Here is a 24,642-nt window from a genome sequence, read left to right as displayed (position 1 = left end):
TCTCTCTCTCTCACAAACACACACACACAGGCAGCACATAGCTTTTGTTTAAAGTCAAGAAAGAAGAGCCACGCCTGCTTTTAGGATTTCTTGCAGGATCTCCTCAATTAATCTTAAAAAAAAAGTTTTCTAGAAGCTGTTCTTACCTTTAGCACTTTGGAAGGTGCCTGGCTGATCCAGGTGCCACCAATTAACTTGAAGGAGGCACCTGACTAGTACAAGTAAAGTAAAGTGTGCCATGAAAGTCGATTTTGACAACTCTGTGGTTTTCTTTTGGTAGAATAAAGGAGGGGTTTACCATTGCCTCCACCAGCGCAATCTGAGATGATGCCTTTCAGCACCTTCCAATATCGCTGCTGCCCAATATAGTACCAGCGGGGATTCAAACAGGAAACCCCCTTCGTCATGGACTTTCCTGCTGCACTGTTAGACTAGTAGCCACCACCAATAGAACTGTCCTCCATGCTTTTGTCAAATTTCCTTTCCAAGCCATCCCAGCACGCAACCATCACCACAATCTGTGGCAGAGAATTCCAGAGAATGCACTGTGTGGAAAAGGACGTCCTTTTGTGGGTCCCCTCACACCCCAGAACTGACATGAACTGCAAGCTACCCAGAAACCGTAGCATGCAAGGTCCATTCCAAACCTTACGCCATTAAATGCTTTTCTCAAGGGGATTGTCAGGACCCAGGCTCCTCAACTTTGGCCCTCCTGCAGATGTTGGCCCACAACTCCCATAATCCCTGGCTATTGGCCACTGTGGCTGGGGATTATGGGAGCTCTGGTCCAAACAGCTGCGGGGCTAGAGTTGAGCCGACCAGGTCTAGAGCAAGCCTTCCCATGTTGGGGGCCTCCTGAGGTTGCTGAACTACAACTCCCATCAGCCCCTGCTCCAATCCATTACAGAATACACTCTGTTCTGTGCTGGTCACATCTCCCTTGGAATACTGTGTGCAGTTTAATGAAACATATGGTATTGCCATTTTGTAGATCTTATGTTTTCTCTATGCATACATGTTCAGAGATTTTCTCATGTGTGTATTTTAAGTTATAAAGATTTTTGCTTGTAAAGAAAGATACCAAAACATGAAGAAAGCAATCTTCTCTTCAGCAGCTGCTCTGGCATTGTTTTGGAGACATTGCTTGGTATCCACTTCTGAGCTGCTCATTTGAGCTGTTTGTTTCTGAATTGTTCAGTTTTCAGAGGTGTGACTAGGTAATTTTGGAGCCTTGACCTAAGCCCCTTTGGAGCTGCTCCCCCCCCCGCTGCATGTTAAGCATCATTTTTTAACATGTAGGTTCTTGAAGGTACAAAACAAACCACCCAGGACAGACTGCAGAGGATTTTGGGGCCCCAGGTGGTGTGTAGGCCCTGGATTTCGGCCCCACAGCCCAGGGGTAAGATCGCCTGTTCATTCTAAGCATGTTATAGTGTATATAACACCCCCTTCTATTTTCTTATACCAGTAAAGTTGCAATGAAGTCTGCCTTGCAAATGAAAAACCATACGGCCAAAAGAACCCCTCAGTAACTGTTGTCTTTTGGGGAGATGCTTGGGGAACACTTAAGTAGCTGCCACTCAACTATTTCATATCAGATGAGATTGAAACTGATCACGAGGCCATTGCCTGATGCCTCAGCCAGTGAGCATCACAAACCAGTCCTTGTTGGCCTCCCCACATTGGACCATACATGGTTTCTTTAAAAGCCCGTCTAAATATGGCCTGCCTCTTTCTGCTGTCACAATGAGAGCAATCACAGCCCCCCTCCCACTTCTGCCCGCATCATAAAACTCCATGTCCTCTGAGCCCAAATAAAAGCAGCTCAGCTTTGCTGAGTAGCTCAGGCGGGTGGGTGGGCGGAGTCTCCCGGGCGGGTGGGTGCATAGAGGGCGAGCCGGGCGGGTGGGCAGTCACAGAGAGGAAACCGGTAATGTTTCCCCTGTGCCGTGTGGGATTTGGGAGGGCAACCCAAGTCCTGGACTTGGCTACAATCTTAATCCTTGTAGGGGATCCAGACATCCAGAAGAAGAAGCCCAACTGCACCCACCGGTAAGTTAGACACCTCCCTACCCTGTACCCCCTTCACATCCCATCCTACTTTCCCCGCTTGCTTCCCTCCCATTTAACACAGGGGATCTCTCTTCCTTTCATTTCAGGCCATGACCTTCACCATCAATCGAGCCCCTTTCGGGCACAATGGCTGAAGCGGAGGTCTTGCCTCCTCACCGGCAGAAGAACCTTCATGTGTAGCTCCAAGGCCAAACTCCCAAAGGCAAAGATAGACACTGTGCTGTCCTTTTGGTTGAGCCATAGGTAGCTCAAGCTGTGTCTGGGCGGGATCATCCATTGGTGGTCCTGCCCCAACACAGATTGACCAAGGCCCACTGTTTAACCTGGCCGTGCAGGCCTGGCTGGTTGCCGCTTTTTGGAGCCGAGAAGGAATTTTCCCCTGGGAGGTCTCTCGATCCCCAGGTTTTTTGCCTTCTCTGCACAGCCTTCTCCTTGAGCTCTGCAAGCACCTTGGCTTGCCGCTGAAGAAGAGTCAACCAGTGGGTCTTTCCCCCTAGCTCCCCCCCCCCCAAATAAAAGATAAATCAATCTGAAGACATTGTTGCCTTGTCTTTCTTGGGTCGTCTATTTCTTGTTGGGCTCCTGGGAGTGGTTAGGACTCAAAGAGGAAAATCACTTATGTCAGGAATGGATCCGGGGATCAATCAGGTTGGGATTAAGATCCAGAGGTAGAATGCTTGATGGGGATCGGGGAGATCGGAGTTTAAAACCCTCACTCAACTAGCTCCTGCTTCTCAACTTAGCCTACCTCACCGGGTTGTTGTGCAAATAAGAGAGGAAGGTGGAGAACACCACCTTGGTTTAAGGGTGTAATTGATGAAAAACCTCAGCACTCGAGTCCACCAATCTTTCCCAGAATCGCTCAGTCCTTCACATCCTTCTGAACAACACTAATGAAAGGCACTTTCTCTTACTGGAGATGGGGTTGCATTCAGAGAACATTGGCCCTACCACTGAAACGTGCCACAGTTTGAAATCCTGCCCAATCATAGATGCAGAGGAGGACATTTGGGGCTGCCACTATCCTTTATCTCCAGAAGATCTGACAAGAGGGCATCACCCACTGCAACAAATGCGAATCAGAACCTCTCTTGATATCCTGAGCCCCCAGAGAAGAAGCCTCCAGTTTGGAGAAGCCAAAAGGGTGACATATAAGCACATGGTCTACAGCTATGGATCAAGTGAAGGCACATGGTTTGCAGTCGAGACAACGCAAGACCCCCAGACATTGGTTGGGATGATGGAAGAACCCCAGAGACTTGTTGGTTTGTGTTTTTGAGCTGCTTTTATTTTTGAATGGTACATTTTAGAATGTGGACTTTTCCTTTGAGGGAGGGGCAGGCAGGTCAGCTTACAAATTCAAAGTAAGAGGCACAAATGCAAGAAGAAGTCATGCTGGGGGTGGGATCAACTGAACACTATGCACCCTCAGTGATCCAGGTACAGCCATAAGAATTTAATCAGGAGAACCTATTAAAAGCAAGCTAAAGTCTCTCTCTCTCTCTCTCTCTCTCGCAGCACATAGCTTTTGTTTAAAGTCAAGCAAGAAGAGCCACGCCTGCTTTTAAGATTTCTTGCAGGATCTTCTCAATGAATCTTAAAAGTTTTCTAGAAGCTCTTCTTACCTTTAGCACTTTGGAAGGTACTTGGCTGATCCAGGTGCCACCAATTAACTTGAAGGAGGCACCTGACTAGTAAAGGTAAAGTGGTCCATGAAAGTCGATTTTGACAGCCCTGTGGTTGTCTTTTGGTAGAATACAGGAGGGGTTTCCCATTGCCTCCTCCAGCGCAATCTGAGATGATGCCATTCACCATCTTCCTATAGCGCGGCTGCCCGATATAGTCCCAGCCCTGTTCTAAATGCTTGGATATGAGAGGTCTCCTGAGCAGGGGGTGAGCTCTGAGACACTATAGCATCTCCAACTATTAACTACCCAAACAGAGCTAGACTGACAGCATCTCCGGGCATCTTTCATGGTGGGCCGTATTGTTCTCCAAAGAGGTATGGGAGGCAGCAGAATCCCCAGGATTGCAGCTGGCTTGAGCGATTCAGGTGTGTGCCTTGCGCAACCTCCAACCATTCCTGTGCAGCACATTCAGCAGAAAAATAACGGAGTCCAGCGTCCCCCTTGAGCTGCATGCCTGAGGGGAGGGTTTCCACCATTTTGCCTTCCCAACAGCCCTGTGAAGCAGGTCAAGTGACAAGACAGGCATGACCAAGAAAAAGAAAAACAGAGCTTTGGGGTGGGGGTAATGTGAGAGAAAACCACTACCTGTGCAGTGTCTTTTCATCAGAGGATGGAAATGCATGCAAAATATGTCTGCTCAAGATATATCACGCTGCTTACAGATTGTAGGAAATGCTGCATGGAGTAGAGAGAGTGGACAGAAAAGCTTTTCTCCCTCTCCCCCAACACTTGAGCCCGGGGTCATCCCATGAAATGGAAGGCCAGGAAATATAGGACCGACAAAGGAAGTACTTGGTCACGCATAACCTATGGAGTTCTCTTCCACGGGGTGTGGTGACGGCCAGTCGCTCGGATGGCTTTCATAGGGGCTTGGACAAATTTATGGAGGACAGGACAATCCATGGCGGCTAGTCTGGTGGCTCCCAGGAGCAGCTGATGGCCTGATCCAAAGTGATAAACGTAAGAGGGGCTTCTAGAATTGATTGATTGATTGATTGATTAAAAAGCCAAGGGCAAACCTGTAGTTACCACTGTTTGCACTCTGGATTTCATGGGTCCATGAGATCTGCATTGTGTTTTGCTGTAGCGAATGCAAAGGGCCTGGGAGAAGGAGCTATTAGGTCAAGTTCAAAGCACAGAACTGCAGGAGAACCACCCCTGGCTGTCAACCCCCTGATGACTCACAGGTGGGAAGCTGGAGTAGACGTGAGTTAGGAAAGGTTGTGCGGTTGAGTCGGTGTCAATTCCTGGGGAAGACAGAGCCATGTGGTTTGCTTGGTAGAATACAGGAAAAGTTTACCATTGCCTCCTCCTGTGCAGAGGCGTAACTAGGGAAAACGGCGCCCAGGGCAAACACTGGAATTGCGCCCCCCCCCGCCTTTGTTAAGCACTGACATCTTGTCTCACCCTAAGAGATGTGGACTGCCTTGCCCATTTCAGCTCATGAATTGGAACAATGGTCCGCACAGTGAACAGAGATCAAAAGTGTTAACTCCCAGGTACCTGGCAGCTCTTTAAAAGACAATCTCTCTATGTTTTGTTTCATTGTCTGATTTTTGTTCCCATCAACTATATTATTCCTACCAGTTTCCACTTGTTTAACAACAACAACAAACACCAGAGAAGCCCACGTCTTGGATGCATCTCGCCCCCGCCGCCGGGAGTTCTGCACGCACCCCCTCTCGCCACCTCTCTCTCTCTCACACACACACCCTCCCGCAGTCGTGCAAGCACCAGGGGCGCAACTGCTCCGCGCCCGGCCAGGGCCTGAAGGCTGCTTACCTAGCCCTTGCACAAAGGTGTTGAGGAACAAGCAGATGACGGCCATGGGGAACGGCATGTAGGGGATGGCGGCGCACAGAGGTCCCGTCTTCTCCCTCACTTGCACCACCACCCCGCCGGAGGAGGAGGCGGCAGCACCGCGGCAGCCCCTCGAGCAGCGTCCCCAGCGGCTGCCCCGGCAACAGAGTCCCCCCTTTGGGACCGTGGTCCATGACGCCTGTTGAAGCGTGCACGGGGCGGGGGGAAGGGAGGGAGAGGCGAAGACGCAGCTCCCCAGAGGAGTCTCTGCTGGAGTGAGCCGCCGGAGCGGGAATCAGCCGCCGCCTCCGAAGGCACCTCTGGAGTGGAGTGGAGGGAGCGCGAGGCGAGGGACTGAACACGCGCCCAGACTCCGGAGTGCTTGGTTGAAAGAGACAGTGCAGCAGCGCACGCTCTCTCACTCATCACACGCGCTCCCTCCCTGCCTCGCGCCCTCCCAGTTGTTTGGCCCGCGCCAGCACGCACGCGCTCTCGGCTTCGCCTTCCCCGCAAAAGGCACGCAAACATCTACCGTATATCTCATTCTCCCATTCCTGCCTTCAAAGACAAGTCCTCGTAACCTCAGAAACTCGCCGTCTCCAAGCACACATACTGAGGAGGCCAGCAAAGCAATGGGGGGGGGCACGGGCACGGAAGGGACGGCTCGTGGGGGAGGGGGCGCCAACGACGCGCTCCCTTGACTGCTGCTGCTGAGCCAGAGAAATTTTTATTTAAAAATTTAAAAATAAAATAAAATTGGGGATCGGCGGGGGTCATGGCGCCCCAAAGATGGCGCCCGGGGCACGTGCCTCCCTGCCCCCACTATCATTACGCCACCGAGTCCTGTGCAGTATGAGATGATGCCTTTGGAGAAGAAGCCTCCAGTTCGGAGAAGCCAAAAGGGTCACATATAAGCACATGGTCTACACCTATGGATCAATTGAAGGCACATGGCTTGCAGGCGAGACAACGCAAGACCCCCAGACATTGGTTGGGACGATGGAAGAATGCCAGAGAATTGTTGGTTTGTGTTTTTGAGCTGCTTTTATTTTTGAATGGTACATTTCAGAATGTGGACTTTTCCTTTGAGGGAGGGGCAGGCAGGTCAGCATACAAATTGAAAGTAAGAGGCACAAATGCAAGAGGAAGTCATGCTGGGGCTGGGATCAACTGAACACTATGCACCCTCAGTGATCCAGATACAGCCATAAGAATTTAATCAGCAGAACCTATTAAAAGCAAGCTCAAGTCAGTGTGTCTCTGTCTCTGTCTCTGTCTCTCTCTCTCTCTCACAAACACACACACACACACACACACACACTCATGCAGCATATAGCTTTTGTTTAAAGTCGAGCAACAAAAGCCACGCCTGCTTTTAGGATTTCTTGCAGGATCTTCTCAATGAATCTTAAAACAAAAGTTTTCTAGACGCTCTTCTTACCTTTAGCACTTTGGAAGGTGGTTGGCTGATCCAGGTGCCATCAGTTAACTTGAAGGAGGCACCTGACTAGTACAGGTAAAGTAAAGTGTGCCATGAAAGTCAATTTTGACAGCCCTATGGTTTTCTTTTGGTAGAATACAGGAGGGGTTTACTATTGCCTCCTCCAGCGCAATCTGAGATTATGTCTTTCAGAACCGTCCTATATCGCTGCTGCCCAGTATGGTACCAGCGGGGATCCGATCCGGCAACCTTCTGCTTGTTTGTCAAGCATTTTCCCGCTGCGCTGTTAGACTAGTAGCCACCACCAATAGATCTGTCCTCCATGCTTTTGTCAAATCTCCTTTCCAAGCCATTCAAGCACGCAACCATCACCACAATCTGTGGCAGAGAATTCCATAGATTAATGATGCACTGTGTGGAAAAGGACGTCCTTTTGTGGGTCCCCTCACACCCCAGAATTGACATGAACTGCAAGCTACCCAGAAACCGTAGCATGCAAGGTCCATTCCAAACCTTAGGCCATTAAATGCTTTTCTCAAGGGGATTGTCAGGACCCAGGCTCCTCAACTTTGGCCCTCCTGCAGATGTTGGCCTACAACTCCCATAATCCCTGGCTATTGGCCACTGTGGCTGGGGATTATGGGAGCTCTGGTCCAAACAGCTGCGGGGCCAGAGTTGAGCAGACCAGGTCTAGAGCAAGCCTTCCCAAGTTGGGGGCCTCCAGAGGTTGCTGAACTACAACTCCCATCAGCCCCTGCTCCAATCCATTACAGAATACACTCTGTTCTGTGCTGCTCACATCTCCCTTGGAATACTGTGTGCAGTTTTATGAAACATATGATATTGTCATTTTATAGATCTTATGTTTTCTCTATGCATACATGTTCAGAGATTTTCTCATGTGTGTATTTTAAGTTATAAAGATTTTTGCTTGTAAAGAAAGATACCAAAACATGAAGAAAGCAATCTTCTCTTCAGCAGCTGCTCTGGCATTGTTTTGGAGACATTGCTTGGTATCCACTTCTGAGCTGCTAATTTGAGCTGTTTGTTTCTGAATTGTTCAATTTATTTATTGATTTTTATTTATTTTTACATTTCTATACCGCCTTTCGTTAAAAGAAAACCCCAAGGCGGTTTACAAAAATTAAAACATACAATAAAAGCAGTAAAAACATCAAGCAATAAAAACATCAAACTAAAAACATATAAACAAGCATAAAAACATGACAACATAACAGATAAAAACATAGAGAAGCCGCAGTAAAGACGATCATGTAAAAGCCTGGTAAAAAGCCAAGTCTTTAAAAGCTTTCTAAAAGCTGTGATGGAGTCTGAGGAACGAATGGCCACCGGGAGAGCATGCCAGAGTCTAGGGGCAGCAACAGAGAAGGCCCTGTTTCAGAGGTGTGACTAGGTAATTTTGGAGCCTGGACCTAAGCCCCTTTGGAGCCGCTGCCCCCCACCCCCGCTGCATGTTAAGCATCATTTTTTAACATGTAGGTTCTTGAGGGTACAAAACAAACCACCCAGGACAGACTGCAGAGGATTTTGGGGCCCCAGGTGGTGTGTAGGCCCTGGATTTCTGCCCCACAGCCCAGGGGTAAGAGCGCCTGTTCATTCTAAGCATGTTATAGTGTATATAACACCCCCTTCTATTTTCTTATATCAGTAAAGTTGCAATGAAGTCTGCCTTGCAAATGAAAAACCATTCGGCCAAAAGAACCCCTCAGTAACTGTTGTCTTTTGGGGAGATGCTTGGGGAACACTTAAATTGCTGCCACTCGACTATTTCATATCAGATGATATCGAAACTGATCACCAGGCCATTGCCTGATGCCTCTGCCAGCGGGCATTACAATTCAGTCCTTGTTGGCCTTCCCACATTTGACCATACATGGTTTCTTTAAGAGCCCGTCTAAATATGGCCTGCCTCTTTCTGCGGTCACAATGAGAGCAATCACAGCCCCCCTCCCACTTCTGCCCGCATCATAAAACTCCATGTCCTCTGAGCCCAAATAAAAGCAGCTCAGCTTTGCTGAGTAGCTCAGGTGGGTGGGTGGGCGGAGTCTCCCGGGTGGGTGGGTGCATAGAGGGCGAGCCGGGCGGGTGGGCAGTCACAGAGAGGAAACTGGTAATGTTTCCCCTCTGCCGTGTGGGATTTGGGAGGGCAACCCAAGTCCTGGACTTGGCTACAATCTTAATCCTTGTAGGGGATCCAGACATCCAGAAGAAGAAGCCCAACTGCACCCACCGGTAAGTTAGACACCTCCCTACCCCGTGCCCCCTTCACATCCCATCCTACTTTCCCCGCTTGCTTCCCTCCCATTTAACACAGGGGATCTCTCTTCCTTTCATTTCAGGCCATGACCTTCACCATCAATCGAGCCCCTTTCGGGCACAATGGCTGAAGCGGAGGTCTTGCCTCCTCACCGTCAGAAGAACCTTCATGTGTAGCCCCAAGGCCAAACTCCCAAAGGCAAAGATAGACACTGTGCTGTCCTTTTGGTTGAGCCATAGGTAGCTCAAGCTGTGTCTGGGCGGGATCATCCATTGGTGGTCCTGCCCCAACACAGATTGACCAAGGCCCACTGTTTAACCTGGCCGTGCAGGCCTGGCTGGTTGCCGCTTTTTGGAGCCGAGAAGGAATTTTCCCCTGGGAGGTCTCTCGATCCCCAGGTTTTTTGCCTTCTCTGCACAGCCTTCTCCTTGAGCTCTGCAAGCACCTTGGCTTGCCGCTGAAGAAGAGTCAACCAGTGGGTCTTTCCCCCTCCCCCCCCAAATAAAAGATAAATCAATCTGAAGACATTGTCGCCTTGTCTTTCTTGGGTCGTCTCTTTCTTGTTGGGCTCCTGGGAGTTGTTAGGACTCAATGAGGAAAATCGCTCATGTCAGGTAATGGATCTGTGGATCAATCAGGTTGGGATTAAGATCCAGAGGTAGAATGGTTGAATGGGACCGGGGAGATCCGAGTTTAAAACCCTCACTCAGTGATCTACTTCTCAACTTTCTTACAGGATTGTTGTGCATATGAGAGGAAGGTGGAGAACACCACCTTGGTATAAGGGTGTAATCGGTGAAAACCCTCAGCAATCTGTGTGCCTCAGTCTGCCACAGTAGCGCTAGATCTTTGCCTTCCTTCTGAACAACACTAATGAAAGGCACTTTCTCTTACTGGAGACGAGGTTGTGTTCAGAGAACATTGGCCCCTACCATTGAAACTTGCCACAGCTTGAAATTCTGCCCCAGTCATAGATCCGGAGGGCTTTTGGGGCTGCCACTACTTTCATCTCTAAAAGGTTTAACAAAAAAGGTGTAATTCCCACTGTAACAAATGTGACTTACAAAGAGCATCTCTTTTGTTATCCTGAACCCCCAGAGAAGCCTCCACTTTGGTGAAGCCAAAAGGGTCACATATAAGCGCATGGTCTACACTTCTGGATCAAGGGATCTGCACATGGCTTGCAGATGCTCAAAGAAGAGGGGGCCTGCTGGAACGGGGAGGGGGCCATCCCAGGGGATGATCAGTTACGCTATGTCGGTTTGTGGCTTGCTCTTTGTATCGAAGAGGTATACAAACATTTCACCTCTAGGAACAAGGAGACAGTCCTGCACACTGGTTTATATTTTAACCTGCTTCTCTTCTTGAATGGTTCATTTTATCATTCACACCCCTCCCTCCTTTGAGGAATGGACCATCAGGTCAGCTTACAAATTCAAAGTGAGAGACACAAATGCAAAGGAAGTCATACTGAGGGTGGGGGCAATCCACTGAACACTTTGCACCATAAGTAATCCAGGTACAGCAGTAACAATTCAATCAAGAGAGCAGAACAAAAGCAAGCTCAAGCTAACATACAAAAACACACAAAAACAGCATATGGTTTATAGTTCTGGTCAGCAAAAAGTGTCTCCCATGCTTTGTTTGTTTGTTTGATTGATTGATTGATTGATTTTCATACCGCCCTTCCGAAATAGCTCAGGTCGTTTTACAATTAAAACAGAAACCATTAAAACCAATAACAATTAAAACAGAAATATAAATATAAACACCAATTAACAATTAAAACAGCTTTTAAAAAAATTAAACCATCAAAACAATTAAAACCCTGAAAACCAGGTTAGAACATTAAAACAAATAAAACTAATTTAAAACCCTGGAAGGCCAGGCCAAACAGATTGGTTTTAAGGGCTCTCTTGAAGGTTAATAAAGAACTGCAGATTTCTGCTGGGAGTACATTCCACAGCCCAGGAGCAGCTACAGAGAAGGCCCACCTCTGAGTCGCCACTGAGTAGTTTATGATTTCTTGCAAGATCTTCTCAGTGAATCTTTAAACAAAGGTATCCTAGAGAAGCCCCTCTTAAATTTAGGACTTTGGATCAGGCCATCAGCTGGTCCTGGGAGCCACCAGACTAGTAGCCATGGATTGACCTGTCCTCCATGAATTTGCCCAAGCCCCTTTGAAAGCCATCCGAGCGACTGGCCGTCACACCACGCCCCGTGGAAGGAAGAGAACTCCATAGGTTATGCATGACCAAGTACTTCCTTTTGCCGGTCCTACATTTCCTGGCTTTCCGTTTCAAGGGATGACCCCTGGCTCTAGTTTTGTGGGAGAGGGAGAAAAGCTTCTCTGTCCACTCTCTCTACTCCATGCAGCATTTCCTACAATCTGTAAGCAGCGTAATATATCTTGAGCAGACATATTTTGCATGCATTTCCATCCTCTGATGCATTTCCGTCCTACTGCACCGCTAGTGGTTTTCATTCACATTACCCCCCCACCCCCTCAAAGCTCTGATTTTCTTTTCCCTTGGTCATGCCTGTCTTGTGACTTGACCTGCTTCGCAGGGCTGTTGGGAAGGCAAAATAGTGGAAACCCACCCCTCGGACATGTAGCTCAATGGGGACCCTGGACTCCCGTTATTTTTCTGCACAGTAATGGCTGGAAGATGCACAAGGCACACACCTGAATCCCTCAAGCCAGCTGCAGTCCTGGGGATTCTGCCGCCTCCCATAGCCCTGGGCAGAACAATACGGCCCACCAAGCAAGATGCCCGGAGATGCTGTCAGTCTAGCTCTGTTTGGGTAGTTAATAGTTGGAGATGCTGTAGTGTCTCAAAGATCTCCCCTGCTCAGGAGACCTCTCACACCTGAGCATTTAGAACAGGGCTCAACTTCAGCCCTCCTGCAGATGTTGGCCTACAACTCCCATAATCCCTGGCTATTGGACACTGTGGCTGGGGATCATGGGAGTTGTAGTCCAGAAACAGCTGGGGGTGGGCTAAGTTGAGCAGGCCTGGTGTACTGAAATAACACATGGAATTAATCAGTCGAGTTTGACTAATTAATTAGTCTTCACCCCAGTCTGAGCCCATGTTTCCCACTAGTCTGGGATTGCTGCTTGCTGGTATCTCCCAACGTGAAGTGTGCAGTACCCTTTAGGTATCTTCCCACTCTTTTGACTGCAATCCAATCATTATTGGTTGGTGCACAAGATAGCTGGACAGCTGAGAGGAGAGCTGGTCTTGGGGTAGCAAGCATGACTTGTCCCCTTTGCTAAGCAGGGTCTGCCCTGGTTGCATATGAATGAGAGACTAGAAGTTTGAGCACTGTGAGATATTCTCTTTAGGGGGTGGAGCTATATATACCAGAGCTTGTGATACCAATCCTCCAGGGATAACACACCCTCTTTTTAATATTTGGCTGGGGGGCGAGGGTGGAATCCCAAGGTTTTACTGTCCTTTATGTTGATAGCAGCTAGATTGATCATAGCCAAAAATTTGGATGTTGATCATCTGATGTTTAGGGTTGACCTGAAATTGAGGATTGAGATGTCAAATCAAATCAAATTTTATTTACGGTACAAGACCAAACATGCTGAGATAAGAAAAGCCCTGCTGGATCCAGCCAAGGATCCTGCTGGATCCTGCCCATGTACCACCTTGCCTCCAAGCAGGTGCACATGGGAGGCCCACAAGTGTATGTGTGGGGAGAAAGCAGCCGCCCCCTTCCTTGATGCTCCCTAGCACCTGCTGTTCAGGGCACACCACCTCTGACCCTGATGGAAGTATATAGTTGCCAAGACTCGTAGCCGTTGATAGCTCTATCCTCCATAATTCGGCTTAATCCTCTTTTAAAACTGTCTTGATTGGTGGCCACCACCTCATCTGGCAGCAACAAATTCCACCATTTAACAACATTTTGTGTAAAGAAGTTCTTCTTGTTGTCTGTTGTGAATCTCCCAGCATTTAGTTTGAATGGATGGCCCTGGATTCTAATATTATGCAGGCGGGAGAAATTGTCTGAAACCTCATTGATGGAAATGTCTGGATTTCTGTTACCTAGGGCTCAAAAGGGTCACTGGAGGGTTCAACTCCAAGAACAAATGCGACGCCCGGACGTATTCGAACATGCTACTGACATTTGCCTTTGTGCACAAAGACCGCGATCCTCCGGGAGAGACGTACCGCCTGAGCAGAGAGACCCTTGATCTGGTCAACCGCCTCTTGGCTTGCTACAAAGGGACTCACAACTTCCACAGCTTCTGTGTGTTTTTACTTGTATTGTTTTTATGCCTGTTTTTTATATGTTTTTATATATTTTTAGCTTGATGTTTTATTGCCTTTTTATTGTGTGTTTTTAACTTTTGTAAACCGCCTTGGGGTTGTCTTTTAACGAAAGGCAGTATAGAAATGCAACAATAAATAAATAAAATAAATAAAAACTTCACCTCCCAGAAGGGGCCCAGGGACCCCAGCGCCAAGTGTTACATCATGGAGATGTACTGCGAAGAGCCCTTCGTGCGGGACAGCACGGAGCTCGCTGTCCTCAGAGTGAAAGGCCAGAGCTTCATGATGCACCAGATCTGAAAGATGATCGGGCTTGTCATCGCCATCATGAAGGGTTACGTCTCTGAGGCCATCATGGAGCGGAGCTCGGGGGGGGAGACGGTGGATGTCCCCAAAGCGCCCAGTCTGGGCCTGGTTTTGGAGCCATTTCATTTTGAAAAGTATAATAGACGCTTCGGGAACGATGGGCTCCATGAGGCCCTGGAGTGGGCAGAGGAGGAGGCGAAGATTGCCAAGTTCAAAGAGCAGCACATCTATCCCACAATCATAAGCATGGAGAAAGAGGAGATGTCCATGGCGAACTGGCTGGAAATGCTCTCCAACCATGATTTCAACTCCACCGCCTGTAGGACACATATGGACAACAGAGATCAAAAGTAAGGGAGAGTAAACTGTAAAGGTGTGTGAACCGGCTTGAAATTGAACAGATTGGGTTCAAAGGGTCGATCTCGGACCGAACTGGGTCCAGTTTGGGTTGAGGTGGAGCCAAACTCTTGGAATCTTGGGTCCCCATGCTCTAAGGTGGTGGGTGTCCTTGGCTTTTCAGCTGTTGCTGAACTACAAGTGCCATCACTTCCAGCCACAACTAAGGGAGGCCCTCACTGAAGCTGGCTCCATGTTACTGCAGGAGTGGTTCATTCCTATTCATCTTTTCATCTCTCCTCCTGCCAGCCCCCCACCCCCCGAGTACTTCCACCCACCTCCGTAAAACAAAGACAAGACTAGATGATACTAGATGCTCAGAATCCCCCCCAGATTACAGAATACTCTACCTGGAGATATCTCTTCCCTCCCAAAGTTTATGGATGTATGGCACCTAGGGGTATGCACGGATTTCACTTGAATCGATTCAAATCGATTCGAGCAAAATTTGTGTACATCCTACTGACACCATCTGCTTTTTCCTCAGTTCTTCAGAGAGAAGGCCTGATTGTGATGAGATAGTTTCTCTTGCACTTTTAGAAGGTGAAGGTTTGTAGGCTTTTAAGATTTGGATCTATACTAGTTTTCATTGCTTTTAGATAACTGCACATCTAATGCTCAATACTGCCTTGAAGCCAGTGGTGAAAGGTGAGCTAGACTATTATTGTTATTATTATTATTATTATTATTATTATTATTAATAGATTGATTGATTGATTGATTGATTGATTGATTGATTTGTATACCGCCCTTCCAAAATGGCTCAGGGAGGTTTACAATTAAAACAAACCACTAAAACAGTAAAGAGCTAAAACAAATTAAAAAACAATATAATAATTAACAATTTAAAAACATTTTAAAACAACAATTAAACAATTACAGTGATTAAAATCCTGAAGTCAGGTTTTTAATTTTAAAATAAACCAGATATTAAAAAACCCCAAATTTAGGAAGCTGAGAAAGCTTGGGTGAAAAGATGGGTTTTCAGGTGTTTTTTGAAAATTGCCAGAGATGGGGAGGATCGTATCTCAGCAGGAAGCTCATTCCACAATCTCGGGGCAGCGACCGAGAAGGCCCATCTCCCTGTAGCCACCAAATGAGTTGGTGGTAACTGGAGATGGAATCAATGAATCAATTCATTGTGAATGGAATTCTATTGGGCAACCTAAGCTAGAAAGAGCCCAAAGAAAATACCAAGGTCCATGCCCCAAGAAAATTGCAATTTGAAGTTTGACAGCAGGAGGAGAGATGGCTGATGATCGAAGAGCCAATCCAAATAAACTGCTCCTCCGACGATACATGCAAACTGCTCTCTCGTTTGTTTCTTTCCCATTCAGAACAGCAATCCCGAAGGCAGTGATGGACGCCGAAACGATTCAGACTGAGTCCAAATCTATCCGGAGCACGGCTCATGTTGGTGGGTAGTGTGGCCCATGGTGATCCGAGCAACTGCTCTGAAACGCAGGACCTTTCTCAAGTGATTACCTACATCTGTCACTGAAGCAGATGAAACTGGTCCGTGATAACCAGGCCAAACTGTGGGGGAAACAGAAGAGTCTGTGGGTGCAAGGAACACTCAAAATGGACCGCCTAACTCTGCCGTCGGGGGCAGGCAAATGGGGACTGTGCCGCCTAGTGCTGATAGCAAATTAATTATGCTTGACAGAAGCAAAGGTTTTAAAAAAATATCTGCTGAATTATGTCATTTTGCCACCTTGAATATACAAAAGGGAAACAATAATTATTGGACTGTAAAGCAAGGGCAAGTTACTAAGAAATATACTGTATATTATGTTCCCACTTTCCCCCCACTTTTTTAGAAATTTAGGGCCAGAGTTTCTCTCTGCTGTATTGAGGCTTTCCGGCTGTATTTCAGTCAGTTTCTGCAGGGAATACAGATCTCTCTTTCCATGCCGTCTGTTTCCTCTGGGCTCCTAGAGTAAACATGATCTGGTAAAAGCTGCACATTGTGACGAGGTACTATCTGCTTCTCGTGCATTTTTCCCTTTTAAATGTCAATTAGGGCTCTTTTAAAAAAACAAACCCAAAAAGCGACTCTGCTCTTTTTTTAAAGAATAAAAGTCTTCTCGTTGCAAGATGTAGAAGCGTGTTTTTTAAAAAAAGAAATCTGTATGTCTTTTGTATATGAAAATATGAGCTGTGTTGGGAGTCAGGACAGGGGAAGAGATGAGCTGCGCTCAGACATGACCATGGCTCATCTCCAGCTATTTGGCCACAGGTCATCTCTGTCCCCTCCAAAGCTTCACTGATGAAAAGGAGGATGCAGGGGGCGTGGCCAGACAGCTCTGGAGGTGTGTCCAGTGTATGGCTTCTGATTCCTAACAGATAAGTTGGTACTGGATGGGGATGAAAGACTGTGCCCTATTTTTAGAATGAATTTCTCCTGTGTTCTAGTGAAGTTTCAAGGATTCTTTGCCCTGAAGTCTTACAGTCTTTCTTGGCCACATCCCTTGATGTTTTTATGCTGCTTTTCATAAGGCATCCCAAACCTTGCAGGGTAGACCCTTTTGACAACAGCAGAACCTTGTTTTATTTCCAGATGAATAACGGGCATCATTACCATGCCTCGAAATCCAGCACTTCCTGCAGACAGGGCCAGAATTAATCAGGACTCCTCCTATGACCGTATTTACCAGGATAGAAGACATGTCTGAATTTAAGACGAACCCCCTTAAAATGAGAGGTGGCATACAAGTTATACCTGAAAATTTATGAATACAGTTATAGCTGTATTTACCCAAAAGGAATAGGATGATGCATTTAAGACGACCACCTTGCTCCTGATTTCTAATGTGAAAGAGTCAGGAAGAACCTAGTCTTGGATTCAGGTCAATTCCAGTAGTGCCTGTTTTTCCTCAGCCTTACTCCTGGGGCTCTGCAAACAGTCAATCACCCTAGCATTGCCCGAGGATATGCTGAAACCTGTTCCATTCCATCCCAGCTTGGATCTTATACTTTGATACTTACAGTGCCACCTTCAGAATGAGTCCTCTTGAAGTATCTTTTGCAACTGCCAGTGTGGCAGAGAGTGTGTTCCTGGAAGCCCAAAGGCACCAGTTCTAGCCATGTGGACTCCCGAGGAAAGGGAATAGCCAAAGTAACTAAAAAGGACAGGTCATGTATTTTCATCCCCACCACCACAGCACAGGGCTGGCAATGGATCTGAGTAAGAGAGTGACCCTTCAGGGCTCTGGGAAGGTCATGGAAGCTGGGGGAGCACTTTGGTAGGGGGTGGGACTGGGGAAAGCTAGCTCCAACATTTGTGCCCCTTGCTGACCAGGGGGCCTCTAGGACTACTAGTTTGGAAGAGGCAAAGGGTCCCGCTGGCCGAGAACCCTCCAAGAGGAACTTTTTCCGAGAGGAAAAGACATGAATATTGTTGGTTGATGGATGGGGAGGAGAGCCAGTTTTGTGGTTGCAAGCAAGAATTGCCCCGTTTTGCTAAGCAAGGTTTTGGATAAGAACACCAGAACAGCCCTGCTGGATGAGGCCCAAGGAAGCCCATCTAGTCCAGTACCTTCTTTTGCCCAGTGGCCCACCAGATGCCTCTGGGGAGCACACAGGCAAGGGCATGCCCCCCCCTTGCTGTTACTCCCCTGGGAGACTCCATGTGGGTCCTGGAAGAGATTCCCCTTGGGGCTGGGGCTGTAGCTTGGGGAAGAGTGTCTGCAGGGATTCTGACTTTCTGTGTACGTGAGAGGAACAGGCGGTCCTTAGAAATGGGTTTGTTTATATTCCAGCAGCCTGGTGTCCAAAAAGTGAGTGCTTCTTCAATATATCGGGAGAAAAGGCGTCATGGAAATACAGAGATGCCCCAGGGATCGGAGCCTGAAGTTAACAGATGGCATCTGGATCAGCTCAGATGGTCTTTGGAAGTGCCTAAGGTAAAGAGAGCTGCTGGGGAATACCTCTAAGGTTCATTGAGAAGATCTTGTGAGAATTCTGAAAGTTCTTGCCTCTGACATGATCTAAACCCTGTAAAGCTAAGAAATATAGGCTGCCACTGCGTGCGTGCGTGCGTGCGAGTGAGAGAGAGAGAGAGAGGGAGAGAATGAATGAATGAATGAATGAATCTGAATTTGCTTTTAATCTGTGCTCCTAATTAAATTTTTGCCACTGTACCTGGATGGCTTCTGGTGCAAAGGGTTGAGTAGTTTACTCCTCAGTATGACTTCTGAATTTGTATCTCTTCTTCTGAATTCATAAGCAGGGGTGCAAAACGAACCATTCAGAAATACCAAAGTGTTTAGATACCTCTTGGATGCAAAGAGCAAGCAACAAACCATTGTAGTGTACTGGGCATTTCCTGGGATGGCCCCCCTCCCCGTTCCAACAGGTTCTGTCTTTGGGTGTCCCCAAGCCACATGCCTCCCCTTGATTCATAGATGTAGACCATGGGCTTATATGTGACCCTTTGGGCTTCTGCAAAGTGGAGGTTTCTTCTCTGGGGCCTCAGGATGACAAAAAAGGATGTGGCTCACATTTGTTTCAATGGGTAATGCACCTCTATCAGACCTTCTGGAGGTGAAAGATTTAGTGGCAGTCCCAAAAGTCCTCCACATCTATATTTAGGGCAGGATTTCAAGCTGTGCCATGTTTTAATGGTAGGGCCAATGCTCTCTGAACACAACCCCATCTCCAGGAGGAGAAGGTGCCTTTCATTAGTGTTGTTCAGAAGGAATGGAAAGACCCAGCGCTTCTGTGGCAGACTGAGGAACACAGAGTGCTGAGGTTTTTGAGTGATTCCACCCTTATACCAAGGTGGTGTTCTCCACCTTCCTCTCTTATTTGCACAACAATCCTGTGAGACAGGAAAAGTTGAGAGGTAACGACTAGCTGAATGAAGATTGTAAACGCGTTCTACATTTGGATCTTATCCTAACCTGATATGAGTAATTTTCCTCATTGAGTCCTAACCACTCCCAGGAGCCCAACAAGAAAGAGACGACCCAAGAAAGACAAGGCGACAATGTCTTCAGATTGATTTATCTTTTATTTGGGGGGGGGGAGGTAGGGGGAAAGACCCACTGGTTGACTCTTCTTCAGCGGCAAGCCAAGGTGCTTGCAGAGCTCAAGGAGAAGGCTGTGCAGAGAAGGCAAAAAACCTGGGGATCGAGAGACCTCCCAGGGGAAAATTCCTTCTCGGCTCCAAAAAGCGGCAACCAGCCAGGCCTGCACGGCCAGGTTAAACAGTGGGCCTTGGTCAATCTGTGTTGGGGCAGGACCACCAATGGATGATCCCGCCCAGACACAGCTTGAGCTACCTATGGCTCAACCAAAAGGACAGCACAGTGTCTATCTTTGCCTTTGGGAGTTTGGCCTTGGAGCTACACATGAAGGTTCTTCTGCCGGTGAGGAGGCAAGACCTCCGCTTCAGCCATTGTGCCCGAAAGGGGCTCGATTGATGGTGAAGGTCATGGCCTGAAATGAAAGGAAGAGAGATCCCCTGTGTTAAATGGGAGGGAAGCAAGCGGGGAAAGTAGGATGGGATGTGAAGGGGGCACGGGGTAGGGAGGTGTCTAACTTACTGGTGGGTGCAGTTGGGCTTCTTCTTCTGGATGTCTGGATCCCCTACAAGGATTAAGATTGTAGCCAAGTCCAGGACTTGGGTTGCCCTCCCAAATCCCACACAGGCGGAGGGGAAACATTACCGGTTTCCTCTCTGTGACTGCCCACCCGCCCGGCTCGCCCTCTATGCACCCACCCACCCGGGAGACTCCGCCCACCCACCCGCCTGAGCTACTCAGCAAAGCTGAGCTGCTTTTATTTGGGCTCAGAGCACATGGAGTTTTATGATGCGGGCAGAAGTGGGAGGGGGGCTGTGATTGCTCTCATTGTGACAGCAGAAAGAGGCAGGCCATATTTAGACGGGCTTTTAAAGAAACCATGTATGGTCGAATGTGGGGAGGCCAACAAGGACTGGATTGTGATGCCCACTGGCTGAGGCATCAGGCAATGGCCTGGTGATCAGTTTCGATCTCATCTGATATGAAATAGTCGAGTGGCAGCAATTTAAGTGTTCCCCAAGCATCTCCCCAAAAGACAACAATTACTGAGGGGTTCTTTTGGCAGTATGGTTTTTCTTTTGCCAAGCAGACTTCAGTGCAACTTTACTGATATAAGAAAATAGAAGGGGGTGTTATATACACTATAACATGCTTAGAATGAACATGCGCTCTTACCCCTGGCGCCGAAATCCAGGGCCTACACACCACCTGGGGCCCCAAAATCCTCTGCAGTCTGTCCTGGGTGGTTTGTTTTGTACATTCAAGAACCTACATGTTAAAAAATGATGCTTAACATGCAGCGGGGGTGGGGGGCAGCGGCTCCAAAGGGGCTTAGGTCCAGGCTCCAAAATTACCTAGTCACACCTCTGAAAACAGAACAATTCAGAAACAATCAGCTCAAATGAGCAGCTCAGAAGTGGATACCAAGCAATGTCTCCAAAACAATGCCAGAGCAGCCTCTGAAGAGAAGACTGCTTTCTTCATGTTTTGGTATCTTTCGTTAAAAGCAAAAATCTTTATAACTTAAAATACACACATAAGAAAACCTCTGAATGTGTATGCATAGAGAAAGCATAAGATCTATAAAATGGCAATACCATCTATCTTTTCAATTCTCCTGGGTGTGCCTTGGAATGTGCGTCCCAGCGACCAGTTGATTGGCTGGGCGGAGGAGGCACCTGATTGGCTGAGGCACACGCAGGAGGATTGGTCTCCGTGGTGGTGGCGGGCTGGCCCCGGAGGCCAGAGGTGGTGGCAGGCCCAGCCCAGCCACGGAGGCAAGGCCCAGGAGGAGGGAAAGGAAGGGGGGAGGGCAGGAGTGGCGGTGGGGAGGAGAGGCGGCTGGGCCTAGCATGGGCCAGCCGTGGTTAGGAAGCAGAGACTGGGGCAGAAGGTGGGGGGGAGGGGTAACCGGCGGCCCCAAAGAGCACACAGATGCTCTGTGCGGGGCTGGCTAGTATGCTTCATAAAACTGCACACAGTATTCCAAGGGAGGTGTGAGCAGCACAGAACAGAGTGTATTCTGTAATGGATTGGAGCAGGGGCTGATGGGAGTTGTAGTTCAGCAAGCTCTGGAGGCCGCCAACATGGGAAGGCTTGCTCTAGACCTGGTCTGCTCAACTCTGGCCCCGCAGCTGTTTGGACCAGAGCTCCCATAATCCCCAGCCACAGTGGCCAATACCCAGGGATTATGGGAGTTGTAGGCCAACATCTGCAGGAGGGCCAAAGTTGAGAAGCCTGGGTCCTGACAATCCCCTTGAAAAAAGCCTTTTAATGGTGTAAGGTTGGGATTGGACCTTGCATGCTATGGTTTCTGGGTAGCTTGCAGTTCATGTCAATTCTGGGGTGTGAGGAGACCCACAAAAGGACGTCCTTTTCCACACAGTGCATCATTAATCTATGGAATTCTCTGCCACAGATTGTAGTGATGGTCGCATGCTGGGATGGCTTGGAAAGGAGACTTGACAAAAGCATGGACGACAGATCTATTGGTGGTGGCTACTAGTCTAACGGCGCAGTGGGAAAATGCTTGACGAACAAGCAGAAGTTTGCCGGATCGAATCCCTGCTGGTACCATATTGGGCAGCAGCAATATAGGACGGTTCTGAAAGGCATAATCTCAGACTGCGCTGGAGGAGGCAATAGTAAACCCCTCCTGTATTCTACCAAAAGAAAACCACAGGGTTGTCAAAATCGACTTCCATGGCACACTTTACTTGTACTAATCAGGTGCCTCCTTCAAGTTAACTGATAGCACCTGGATCAGCCAAGCACCTTCCAAAGTGCTAAAGGTAAGAAGAGCTTCTAGAAAACTTTTGTTTTAAGATTCATTGAGAAGATCCTGCAAGAAATCTTAAAAGCAGGCGTGGCTCTTCTTTCTTGACCTTAAACAAAAGCTATGTGCTGCTTGAGAGAGAGAGAGAGAGAGAGAGAGAGAGAGAGAGAGAGAGAGATTGACTTGAGCTTGCTTTTAATAGGTTCTCCTGATTAAATTCCTATGGCTGTACCTAGATCACTGAGGGTGCATAGTGTTCAGTTGATCCCAGCCCCAGCATGACTTCTTCTTGCATTTGTGCCTCTTACTTTGAATTTGTAAGCTGACCTGCCTGCCCCTCCCTCAAAGGAAAAGTCCACATTCTAAAATGTACCATTCAAAAATAAAAGCAGCTCAAAAACACAAACCAACAAGTCTCTGGGGTTCTTCCATCGTCCCAACCAATGTCTGGGGGTCTTGCGTTGTCTCGCCTGCAAGCCATGTGCCTTCCCTTGATCCATAGGTGAAGACCATGTGCTTATATTTCACCCGTTTGGTTTCTCCGAACTGGAGGCTTCTTCTCTGGGGGCTCAGGATATCAAGACAGGTTCTGATTCGCATTTGTTGCAGTAGGTGATGCCCTGTTGTTGGATCTTCTGGAGATAAAAGATATTGGCAGCCCCAAAGGTCCTCCTCCGCATCTATGATTGGGCAGGATTCAAACTGTGGCACGTTTTAGTGGTAGGGCGAATGTTCTCGGAACGCAACCCCATCTCCAGTAAGAGAAAGTGCCTTTCATTAGTGTTGTTCAGAAGGAATGTGAGGGAACTGAGTGATTCTGGGACAGACTGGTGAACTCGAGTGCTGAGGTTTTTCACCGATTACACCCTTAGACCAAGGTGGTGTTCTCCACCTTCCTCTCTTATTTGCACAACAACCCGGTGAGGTAGGTTAAGTTGAGAAGCAGGAGCTAGTTGAGTGAGGGTTTTAAACTCCGATCTCCCCAGTCCCCATCAACCATTCTACCTCTAGATCTTAATCCCAACCTGATTGATCCACAGATCCATTGCCTGACATGAGTAAATTTCTTCATTGAGTCCTAACCACTTCCAGGAGCCCAACAAGAAAGAGACGACCCAAGAAAGACAAGGCGACAATGTCTTGAGATTGTTTCATATTTTATTTGGGGAGGGGGAGGTAGGGGGAAAGACCCACTGGTTGACTCTTCTTCAGCGGCAAGCCAAGGTGCTTGCAGAGCTCAAGGAGAAGGCTGTGCAGAGAAGGCAAAAAACCTGGGGATCGAGAGACCTCCCAGGGGAAAATTCCTTCTCGGCTCCAAAAAGCGGCAACCAGCCAGGCCTGCACAGCCAGGTTAAACAGTGGGCCTTGGTCAATCTGTGTTGGGGCAGGACCACCAATGGATGATCCCGCCCAGACACAGCTTGAGCTACCTATGGCTCAACCAAAAGGACAGCACAGTGTCTATCTTTGCCTTTGGGAGTTTGGCCTTGGAGCTACACATGAAGGTTCTTCTGCCGGTGAGGAGGCAAGACCTCCGCTTCAGCCATTGTGCCCGAAAGGGGCTCGATTGATGGTGAAGGTCATGGCCTGAAATGAAAGGAAGAGAGATCCCCTGTGTTAAATGGGAGGGAAGCAAGCGGGGAAAGTAGGATGGGATGTGAAGGGGGTACAGGGTAGGGAGGTGTCTAACTTACCGGTGGGTGCAGTTGGGCTTCTTCTTCTGGATGTCTGGATCCCCTACAAGGATTAAGATTGTAGCCAAGTCCAGGACTTGGGTTGCCCTCCCAAATCCCACACGGGCAGAGGGGAAACATTACCGGTTTCCTCTCTGTGACTGCCCACCACCCGGCTCACCCTCTATGCACCCACCCACCCGGGAGACTCCGCCCACCCACCCGCCTGAGCTACTCAGCAAAGCTGAGCTGCTTTTATTTGGGCTCAGAGCACATGGGGTATTATGATGCGGGCAGAAGTGGGAGGGGGGCTGTGATTGCTCTCATTGTGACAGCAGAAAGAGGCAAGCCATATTTAGACGGGCTCTTAAAGAAACCATGTATGGTCCAATGTGGGGAGGCCAACAAGGACTGGATTGTGATGCCCACTGGCTGAGGCATCAGGCAATGGCCTGGTGATCAGTTTCGATCTCATCTGATATGAAATAGTTGAGTGGCAGCTACTTAAGTGTTCCCCAAGCATCTCCCCAAAAGACAACAATTACTGAGGGGTTCTTTTGGCAGTATGGTTTTTCCTTTGCCAAGCAGACTTCAGTGCACTCTATTGGTGGTGGCTACTAGTCTAACGGCGCAGCGGGAAAATGCTTGACGAACAAGCAGCAGGTTGCCTGTTCGAATCCCTGCTGGTACCATATTGGGCAGCATTTGGATATAGGAAGGTGCTGAAAGGCTTTTAAAGAAATAGCTGAGCGGCAGCAATTTAAGTGTTTTCCAGGCATCTCCTCAAAAGAGAACAGATAGGGTGGGGTGGGTTTTTTTGTTTGTTTGTTTGTATGGCAGTATGGTTTTTTTAATTGGCAAGCAGCCCTCAGTGGAACTTGACCAAAATAAAAAC

The 24,642-nt window shown here is 48.2% G+C and overlaps 4 long non-coding RNA genes, 1 other non-coding gene and 1 pseudogene across 5 annotated transcripts; 4 read left to right on the top strand and 2 right to left on the bottom strand.

The window, feature by feature from the left end:
* The first annotated feature begins 1,881 nt into the window (after window positions 1-1,881).
* On the top strand, window positions 1,882-2,607 carry LOC128347597 (uncharacterized). The gene is made up of 2 exons (XR_008317596.1): window positions 1,882-2,052; window positions 2,160-2,607. It is a non-coding gene; the product is annotated as an uncharacterized LOC128347597 (long non-coding RNA).
* A 6,482-nt stretch (window positions 2,608-9,089) lies between these two features.
* On the top strand, window positions 9,090-9,803 carry LOC128347604 (uncharacterized). The gene is made up of 2 exons (XR_008317603.1): window positions 9,090-9,255; window positions 9,363-9,803. It is a non-coding gene; the product is annotated as an uncharacterized LOC128347604 (long non-coding RNA).
* An 84-nt stretch (window positions 9,804-9,887) lies between these two features.
* Window positions 9,888-15,656, top strand: LOC128343899 (pseudouridylate synthase 1 homolog; annotated as a pseudogene).
* Window positions 15,657-17,142: 1,486 nt separating this feature from the next.
* LOC128348433 (small nucleolar RNA SNORA49) lies at window positions 17,143-17,262 on the top strand. The gene has a single exon (XR_008318152.1). It is a non-coding gene; the product is annotated as a small nucleolar RNA SNORA49 (small nucleolar RNA).
* A 2,004-nt stretch (window positions 17,263-19,266) lies between these two features.
* Window positions 19,267-20,008, bottom strand: LOC128347598 (uncharacterized). The gene is made up of 2 exons (XR_008317597.1): window positions 19,821-20,008; window positions 19,267-19,713 (listed from the first exon to the last, which is right to left on the bottom strand). It is a non-coding gene; the product is annotated as an uncharacterized LOC128347598 (long non-coding RNA).
* Window positions 20,009-23,214: 3,206 nt separating this feature from the next.
* On the bottom strand, window positions 23,215-23,956 carry LOC128347594 (uncharacterized). The gene is made up of 2 exons (XR_008317593.1): window positions 23,769-23,956; window positions 23,215-23,661 (listed from the first exon to the last, which is right to left on the bottom strand). It is a non-coding gene; the product is annotated as an uncharacterized LOC128347594 (long non-coding RNA).
* Between the last annotated feature and the right edge of the window lie 686 nt (window positions 23,957-24,642).

This window comes from Hemicordylus capensis, chromosome 2, assembly GCF_027244095.1.
Source record: "Hemicordylus capensis ecotype Gifberg chromosome 2, rHemCap1.1.pri, whole genome shotgun sequence".
In the NCBI taxonomy this organism is placed as follows: Eukaryota; Metazoa; Chordata; class Lepidosauria; order Squamata; family Cordylidae; genus Hemicordylus; species Hemicordylus capensis.
Note: the sequence above shows the minus strand (reverse complement) of the source record. Positions and strands in the feature narration are given on the sequence as shown.